Source organism: Coregonus clupeaformis, chromosome 21, assembly GCF_020615455.1.
Source record: "Coregonus clupeaformis isolate EN_2021a chromosome 21, ASM2061545v1, whole genome shotgun sequence".
Taxonomy (NCBI): domain Eukaryota; kingdom Metazoa; phylum Chordata; class Actinopteri; order Salmoniformes; family Salmonidae; genus Coregonus; species Coregonus clupeaformis.
Genome location: NC_059212.1, coordinates 36,139,582 through 36,149,945, shown reverse-complemented (window position 1 = coordinate 36,149,945; position 10,364 = coordinate 36,139,582).

Genomic DNA, 10,364 nt, shown 5'->3' with positions numbered 1-10,364 from the left:
TTGTATTTTTATCAGCAGACAAATGGCGGATTTCAGGTTTCAACATTTCAACAAGAAAGAGAGAGAGAAAACGAAACGTATTACTGGTAGACCCTACAGTGAGAGAGGGTACCAATAAAAAGGCCTGTTAATCTCCATGGAACACTGGATTGCCATCCTGCACCATCTGGAGCAGTTAAATACTGCATCCTAATTCAATTTCAATGCATATCATAAATGTTTGCGTTGAATGTATACGAGTTATCAAAATGCTTCTGTATGTTTTACGTTTTTCAAGTTTCAAGTTGTATTTTTATTAGTCGTATGTACAGGATACACATGGTATACACTGTCCAACGAAATGCTTACTTGTAGGTTCATTCATACAGTGCAACAATAATAAGAAATAAGAAAAGATAAGAATACGAACAAAGTAAATGGCTTAGTAGAATAGAATAGACATTAATACTTATTAACATAAGTATAATACAGGAAGGCACAATTTATATACTAAAAAAATATATAAATGCAACATGTAAAGTGTTGGACCCATGTTTCATGAGCGGAAATAAAAGATCCCAGAAATGTTCTATAAGCACAAAAATTGTATTTCTCTCAAATGTTGTGCACAAATTTGTTTACATTCCTGTTAGTGAGCATTTCTCCTTTGCCAAGATAATCCAACCACGTGACAGGTGTGGCATATCAAGAAGCTGATTAAACAGCATGATCATTACACAGGTGCACCTTGTGCTGGGGACAATAAAAGGCCACAGATGTCTCAGGTTTTGAGGGAGCATGCAATTGGCATGCTGACTGCAGGAATGTCCACCAGAGCTGTTGCCAGAGAATTTAATGTTAACTTCTCTACCATAAGCTGCATCCAACATCGTTTTAGAGAATTTGGCTGTACATCCAACTGGCCTCACAACCGCAGACGCACGCGTAACCACGCCAGCCCAAGACCTCCACATCCGGCTTCTTCACCTGCGGGATGGTCTGAGACGAGCCACCCGGACAGCTGATGAAACTGTGGGTTTTTGCATGACCCAATAATTTCTGAACAAACTGTCAGAAACTGTCTCAGGGAACCTCATATGTGTGCTCGTCGTACTCACCAAGGTATTGTGCTGACTGCAGTTCGGCGTCGTAACCGGCTTTAGTGGGCAAATGCTCAACTTCGATGGCCACTGGCTTGCTGGAGAAGTGTGCTCTTCACGGATGAATCCATGTTTCAACTGTACCGGGTAGATGTCGTCATGTGGGCAAGCGGTTTGCTGATGTCAACGTTGTGAACAGGAGTGCCCCATGGTAGGGTTATGGTATGGGCAGGCAGGCATAAGCTACAGACAATGAACACAATTACATTTTATCAATTTGAATGCACAGAGATACCGTGACAAGATCCTGAGGCCCATTGTCATGCCATTCATCTGCCGCCATCACCTCCTGTTTCAGCATGATAATACACGGCCCCATGTCACAAGGATCTGTACACAATTCCTGGAAGCTGAAAATGTCCCAGTTCTGCATACTCACCACACCCATTGTCACCAATGTCACCCAATGAGCATGTTTGGGATGCTCTGGATCGACGTGTACGACAGCGTGTTCCAGTTCCCGCCAATATCCATCAACTCTAATACTGACTGGTTTTCTGATCCACGCCCCTACTTATTCTTTTAAGGTGTCTGTGACCAACAGTTGCATATGTGTATTTCCAGTCATGTGAAATCTATAGATTAGGGCCTAATGAATTTATTTCATTTGACTGATTTCCTTATATTAACTGTAACTCAGTAAAATCTTTGAAATCATTGCATGTTGAGTTTATATTTTTGTTCAGTATAATACTATATAATAATATAATAATAATTCAGTACAATATCAGGGAAGGGGGGATAAATGTAAACTCAAAGTAAAGTTTTTGCCACATAGAGAAGTCAGATTGGAGGCACATTAGCATGTGAAAAGAATGAACAGGAGCATTCACAGTTACACACTCCACCTGGCTGCTCACCAATGTCCTTGTCAGAAGTCCACCCACCGCACTGGCTTACACTGAAAGACCTCCTGGGGACTGCAGTGACCATTCACTGGATTCTCTCTCAGTCCCATGCACCTGTGACTGTTTTTGTGTTTGCTATTTTTTGCTTTGTCTTTTTCCTGGCAGCGCGATATCATTGGAGACACACTTCCCCTCAAAAGGAATTCTCCTGCCCAACAATGTGGTTTGTTTGTTTGTTTGTTCACTGGCTGGAAAGAGCAGGCTAGCTAGAGAGTCAAATGAAAAACAATGTTGCTAGTATTATTTAAAAAGGCCACAAGAAAAATAAGCTGAGCGACATAGGCCTATGACTATTTGAAATAAGGAAATGAGGTACTTTTCCTCCATAGGTTGTTGGTTCCTTGCCTTTTCGCAGGGACTCACAGGTGCAGCTGGAAAGGTTCTCCTCCTTGCTCTCCTCGGACGGCTCATCCGGCTTCTCCATGGTCCTGGAGCTGCTTTTCCATATTCCAAAGGACTTTGCCACAATCACTTTGTCTGCTCCTTTCATTGTTTTCTGTAAAACACATTTACAGCATGACTTCCCAGGTTTATCCCTCTTGTGAGTCATCTGCCCCCTTTTCTGCCTCTCAATAAACGTGTGCTCATCTTTCCCCATGCCCAAAGTAAGAGAGAATTAGGGCATTGTGTACATATGCATTCTCTTAAGCTTTCCAGAAAATGGCCCGATTGCCCTGGAATATTTATTTTTAGAGCGCTTGAACATTGTTTCTTTGCTTGACATTTTGCATCCATGTGTGCAGAGAGTAGAGCAGAGCAGCATTGCCTGAATAAAACTGCTATAAAACAATACTTCAAAAAGTAAACCATAGATATGCAAAAACTGCACACGATTTCAAATATAATCCAACTTAAAGGAAATAAAAATAGCACATTATGCCCTAATTGAGTGCTGTACAGTCCACAAATACTATTACAAGGCCGATCAGGATTAGCGGTGGAACATACCTAGTTATCTATCCCTGGGTGCCAAGACAGCTAGCAGTGGGCAACTCAATTTCAAAAGCTGGCAAATCCAGTTGTCTCTTAAATACAGAAAGTACTTAAATCCAGAGCTAACACAAGAAAAAGGTGGATAAAGGGTGCTCTGCATATCACGGCAAAAGCTTGTGCACTTTTCAGAATCACTGGCTAGGTTAAACAAATATGCTAAGTAGAGATCAAACCAATCCTTTGATCTGCAGCCTAGTTTCCAGAGCAATGGCTTGGCTGTTGTTGTAAATAACTTGTATAAATCTGTACCATTTGCCTTCAGGTAATATTAAAAGTGCCAGGGATTCATAGGCAAATACCTTGTGGTTAGAAAATAGATCAGATAAAAATAAAGCTTATAAATATTTTAGCTACATAGCTTATACTCACTGTACCATCATCTGTATACATTATATTCTGATGTTATATGATGATTGTAGGCTACTGTACAGTACTGTAGTAGATATATTTGAGAAGTGGCTGACTACTGAATTAGAATCTAGCTCGTTCTATTTAATATTAGGGTGGTAAAAAAATCTCTCCTACCTCTAGCATCCCAGTCAGGTCAAACACAGTGTAAAACATTGATTCCAAACATGATACAAAAGAGGCTGGAATAATTAGAATGCAGATAGCTATGCAACTTGCTGACTAACTTTGCCCCTCTGTTTTGATCGAGCACACAAAGAAAAACGCTGTCAATTCAAAACAGACAGCATAACTATTTTCAGAGAGGGGGGACCATGAACAAACAAGGCCATGTCCTGAGCTATGGCCAGCCATTAGCCACTCTCCCTCCCTTCAGTGGAGCACAGCCAAGTGAGGGCCACTGGGCCTGGGACCGGCTGACACCACACTCAACAGGCCAACACTGCAACTTCTGTTGCAAAACATCTTCCCTCCCTCCCAACTTGAACAGACAGTGAGCTTTTCAGTTTAACAGATGGCTTTAACACTTTACCTCTGCTCCTCATCCTTCTTTTTGGGGACACAGCCATGTTTGTCCTGTAGTCTCTCTATGAGTTTTGGCAGTCACTTGGAAAATAGCTGTAACAAATAAAGAAACAGGATGGATAAATTGTATCAACACATTGATTTCAGTAGCTACCTCTGGTGGTGTTCAGAACCATAGGCCTATAACCACACACATTTGTCATTTTTAACATATTAGCTTATATAGGTACTAGCTAGCATGCAAACTGGTGTGAAGTGCCCTTTTCATAGCATCTTTTCTAAGCTAGCACACCAACCAACATGTTTATTGTAAGAAGTCTTTAACTTCATATCAATACAATTAATACTTTACCTTTGATGTCACTTCCCTATGTGTTGCAAAGGTATGGTGTATCTCTAGTTCAGGGGTTACCAACCTGTGGTCCGTGTGGGTACTGCAGGTGTTCCGCAAAAAAAGTGTAGATAAAAAAAAAGAAAAAACTTTTCTCCAAAAACAATAACAGTTGGGAGTATTAATGGTATTATAAGCAATTTTACAATAGTTTTCACAATGCAAATTGTTTAGAATAATAACAATAATAATAGGCCTTTAATAACTGTAGCTCAGCAGGTAGAGCACGGCGCTTGTAACGCCAAGGTAGTGGGTTCGATCCCCGGGACCACCCATACACAAAAAAAAATGTATGCACGCATGACTGTAAGTCGCTTTGGATAAAAGCGTCTGCTAAATGGCATATTAAAATTATTTAAAATTATAATAGGCCTGCTAAAATTGATTAAATTTGACGGCCAAGATATTTTATGTAAAAAAATATATATCCAGGACTCAGCAAATAGTGGTTCTCAATAGCTTTTGGCTGTGATTTGGTGGTCCCTGGAACGGCTGGGAAAGGTTGGAAACCAATGCGTAGTCGATTTCTAATAGTCTCTGCCTACTGTGACTGTTTGGAGGGAACTTCCTCTGACCTGTGCCACCTCCTAAAACAGCCCACAATCCATATAGCTCATAGTTATGCCTGTTAAGGTATGAGGTTAAGGAATTAAAGAGGTATAACTGTATGTGGATGTGAAGAGGTTTTTAGTATTCAGCATTTGGAAAGACTTTTATTACTTGCTAGTCAGTGTTAAAGCTTAACTAAAAGGCCTAGTACTTCTATTGACATCATATTAAACAGTCTACAATACATCTTCTGTAGACATCTCACTGTGGACGACTGGTGGGCTACATCTTGATTCTGAACCCTAGAAAAACTTGGAACTGAATCCCATCCCTCTGTATCAACTTGTGAGATGGCAGCGGCTGTTGTGACGTGAGTGGTGGTGAGAGGCACATATGCATTATAGAAGGAAATGGTGAAGTGACAGATAGATTCTGGGTGTGATACAGTACATGTTGGAATGACTAACTAATAAGGGATGCATCAGGCTGTTAGCCTTTAAAAAACCCATCTATGTGTTATACTTTATCTTGTCAATCAGATGCCTTGGAGGGAGAGGTGACTGATAACTTGAATTAATCATTAAACATTATTGCACATGTTAATTCATTAATGGTAATGAATGCCTCTTAATAACATATCATGACGAGGGCAATATTCAAATGATCAAATGGATGTTTTGTCTGTCTGGCTTCCTACATGTCTGATTAATTACTGTCATAATGAGCTATAATGGGTAATGTGTTTTATGGCCATGGGGAAGCTAATCACTAATGTCATTGTGGGAATCAATGGGATACTTCTATAGCTGTAGATGTGACGTGACATAGTGCCCTTGATTAACCTACTTACTTTGTCTAGAACGTAGAGTGCATATCTTCCATAATTTCATACAAAAGCATTCTAAACCGTTTGACAAATCCCAAATCTCCCCCATAGATGAAAAAGCAAATGAGGAGAGAGGAGGGAAAGAAACATCTCTCCATCTCTCTGACGACGAGAACAGAAACAGCAAGAAGTTCTAACAAGGAAAAGCCTGCCAGGTGGCGAACTGGCTGCACCAACAGAACGCACAATCTGTCTGGCTTCTCCTTCCAAACCATTGACAGCTGCCATCACCAGCCTCACACACTCGCACTCAGTGGCTCCTCAGCCTCTCTGCCCATCCCTCTTTAGTGGTAATCTTGCTAACCCCCGAGACAGGGTCACATGGCCCCCATGGATGGCCGTCTGGGGGCCCTGCTGGCCCCCTAGATACCTGCCTGTGGATGGGTGTGTGGCCCAATGCTGGGGCCATGGCTCATGGAGGCCCACGTTATTATATATACAAAGCAAAAGGATGCATTTGACCTGCAAACAATGCTTCTTCTCTAAAATGAAACATCTACAGACCAAATTAGATGCATGATTTAGAATAGATTTTTGGTAGAATCCTTGATTTAATAAAAATTCACCATGAAAATTGAATCCACAACTAACATAAATGTTGCTTTTTGGTTGTCCGTTTTGTACAAATGATATAAACCCCCCCAATATAGTGCAAACCTACCCATACAGAGCACACAGGAGGAAAAAAAAGTAAACGTTTTCCAGAACGCTAGCATTTCAACTGGGGCTAAAAATAAAACTTTGGCAAAGTTATTCTGATTCCTTATTGGTCCCATAGTTTGATTTCACATTTTGCATTCCCCTCTGCGTAAACAGTTAATTATTCTCCTCCTGCGGTACAATGAGACTTGAGTGACTTTGGCAGCAGATTTTGGATCGGTGCTCCTGAATCCATCAGTGTATGTTATCAGCAGGTAAACAAGCTTTTGAACAAAGCCATGATGGAACTGCAAGCGTCATAAAGAGACTCATCTCAAAAGCTATACAACCATCAAAGCTGGTGTCATTTCCTCAACACTGCCACTGCAGCTGGAAAATGCATGGCTGTTATATAATAATAATAATATAATATGCCATTTAGCAGACGCTGTTAGTTACAGTTTAAATCACTGTCTATTTTCAGACACTCCAAAACTATTTGTATTGATGTAATTTACTTGTCAGTTACTAAGCAGCCAGATTACCCCAATAAAACAACAGATTTGTAATGTTTACTGGCTTCTTTGCGGTTTTGTTTTGGAAAAAAAGTGTCATGCACACTAATCAATGGGATTTACAGTGTTGTGTGGTATTCAAATAATTATTCTCATTTGCAAATGGAATAGTTCACTCTATATTTGAGAGGATCACATACAATTCTGAACTGAATATGAAAATTACTTGAGGAGCACTTCAAATGATTTAGTTATAATTTTGTATACTTTCTGTTGCACTCAAGATAAGAAAACAATCTTGTTAACCACACGTTAGAATGTTACTTACCAAACTTTGCCTCATATGTGGCTTTAGGGCACAGCATAGCTACTCAACTATAAACCTACGCACTCTCTCTTCCTAGTGAGTGCAGGATCCCCAAAGCCTCAGGTTTTCTATGGTGAATTATCTCTACAGTAGTAAATTCCTACAAAGCTATATCAGATTTACACTAACACAGTAAATGTTTGAATAAAAAAATATCCATATTTATGTGTTACTAATAGTGACATTATGTTGGGGGGGGTTTCATGTGGTGGGTAGAACATTTTAGATCCCGATATTGCTGCTTACTCCCTCATATTTCTCACTCGTTTCATCAGGAATTAAATCTGCTCCTGTCTGGGTTTGTGCCTGTAGTCGAGTGAAAGAAGAGAAGAAGGGACAATAAAGGAGAAGATAGTTGACATGTCTGGTTCGATCATCATTCTGTTTAGGTGAAGTTCTCTGCTTGGTCTCTTCAGCCTCTGACAGCAGATGTATAAACTAATCTCTTTCTCTAACCCCATTCTTATAGCATGAATAGGGGGAAATGTGATGGCATTAAGTCGATTTACTCCTTGGTTTGCTGTTTCAACCTTCTTCAACAGACTCCTTTCATTTAGATTTTCCCAAAATAAGATTGTTATAATGTATTCCCATTCATTTATCCACCATTTTAAGTGCATGCATATATTTACTCTGTGAACAATACTTGTTTATTTGCTGCCCCTCTATCTAATGTATAGTGTCAAAGATGTGAGAAAATCTAATGCAACGTAAGTATGATCTTGAAATAGAGAGATATGAGTAACAAAGGGTAGAATTTAACGCTAAATATGACATTCTTTGTGTGTCCTGTCTTTTACTTAATCTTTTTGATATGTCACTATAACTCTCTATAACATTGAGTGTTTGTATAGCATGATGACAAGTGAATAAATGCCTGGAGGAAAGAATCATTTGACTATGCCATTTCAAGGCAGGGGTAGTTGGTTATCCCTTGCCTTTTACAGTTTGGAGTATCTTTGATAATTATTGTTGTTTTTTCATACATGAGCTGAGAGTCAAGAGGAGATCCTTCTTGTTGCACTGATGGTATTCAAGAGACCAATTCAATGACAAGCTACTACTATTTTTTGCATAGCTAACATTCTGGGCATTATGCATGTAGCTATCCAATCTCTAATATTCTGTTTTAACATTTTTCTTGAATGTTTTCGGAAAAACAGTTTGCACATTTACTGCAGTTGTATGGTTTTACAAATAACTCTCAACGTTCCTTGTATGGTTTTACAAATAACTCTCAACGTTCCTTGTATGGTTTTACAAATAACTCTCAACGTTCCTTGTATAGTTTTACAAATAATTCTCAACGTTCCTTGTATGGTTTTACAAATAACTCTCAACGTTCCTTGTATGGTTTTACAAATAACTCTCAACGTTCCTTGTATAGTTTTACAAATAATTCTCAACGTTCCTTGTATAGTTTTACAAATAATTCTCAACGTTCCTTGTATGGTTTTACAAATAATTCTCAACGTTCCTTGTATGGTTTTACAAATAACTCTCAACGTTCCTTGTATAGTTTTACAAATAATTCTCAACGTTCCTTGTATGATTTTACAAATAATTCTCAACGTTCCTTGTATAGTTTTACAAATAATTCTCAACGTTCCTTGTATGATTTTACAAATAACTCTCAACGTTCCTTGTATAGTTTTACAAATAATTCTAAACGTTCCTTGTATAGTTTTACAAATAATTCTCAACGTTCCTTGTATGGTTTTACAAATAATTCTCAACATTCCTTGTATGGTTTTACAAATAATTCTCAACGTTCCTTGTATGATTTTACAAATAATTCTCAACGTTCCTTGTATGATTTTACAAATAACTCTCAACGTTCCTTGTATAGTTTTACAAATAACTCTCAACGTTCCTGCATTGCAGTCATTTTCTTTTCTTTCCTACTGTTGTGGCCGACAAATACTGTAGTAGACAGCCACTGTCTTCTTCCTGCCTTCAGATGCTCCTCCACATACAGAGAACAATCGGTCTAATCAGACAGACAACACTTTCTTCCCTGCTAGCTATTTTGAGTTCCTTATTCGCCTTGCACAACTACTTGTGAGTTGTTGAATATTTTGTATGGTATAACTCTATTCTGATGCATTTGGAGCAGCACAAGGCCTATACATGAATTTGATTTTATAACCGTCAAGCCCATTCAAAAGATTAGGGGACAGGACCCAGAAGCATGACAACGTCACTTGCACATCGAATTGACTTGAATAATGGACAGGCCTATTTGGGGTGATAGTTAGTTTAGCTAGTGTTGAGACACATTTGAGGGAGGTATCAGTCTTAAACTAATACTGAACTAGTTGTGTAGATGCAGTGCTAAGCCACAATCCTAAGCCATTGACTGTTGTTAACATGGCAAAACTAAAATCCCATTTAGCCTGATAAGTGACTCCAAGCAGCTCCAAGCTCAGAGGGGGGTCGTAAACATTTACACTAAGAGCCTGTCCAGTGCACATGGTTGGTGGGTGCCAGGCCACCTCGGTATCATCGAATGCTGTGTTGTGTCAAATATTTTCTCATTCAGGCCCGTCCCGAAGAAAATTGTAGGAATCACACCATTAATTTATGAAGAAGCCATCCAAATGTGACAACAGGCTTATGCTAAATGGAGAAAATAGAGCTAAACATTGTTAAAACACCCGTAGACCCACACGGTTAGTGAGCGCTTGCACTGCAGAGAGCTGCGATGCTCCCTGCTGTGATCTGGGAAAGTGATGTTGGTGCGCTTCCTCCTCCAAGAGGGCCGCACCGTTCTTGGGTCCTGATTTGAAGCCTTTTTGAAGTCTGTTTCCTGCCATAGCATGCCAACACTACTGCCACATTAGCTAATGCTTTCCACAAAAGCAGAAATTCTAAATCAAATAAGAATGTATTTTCTTTATAGCTTGTGGGAACTTACACGGATTTCAAAACCAATGATTTCTGAAACAACTGCTATTATCAAAACGTTACACATTTTCTTTGTCCATTTGTAATTTTTCAATTGGTCATACTTGGGGGAAAACACCATGCCATTAAAATAAATC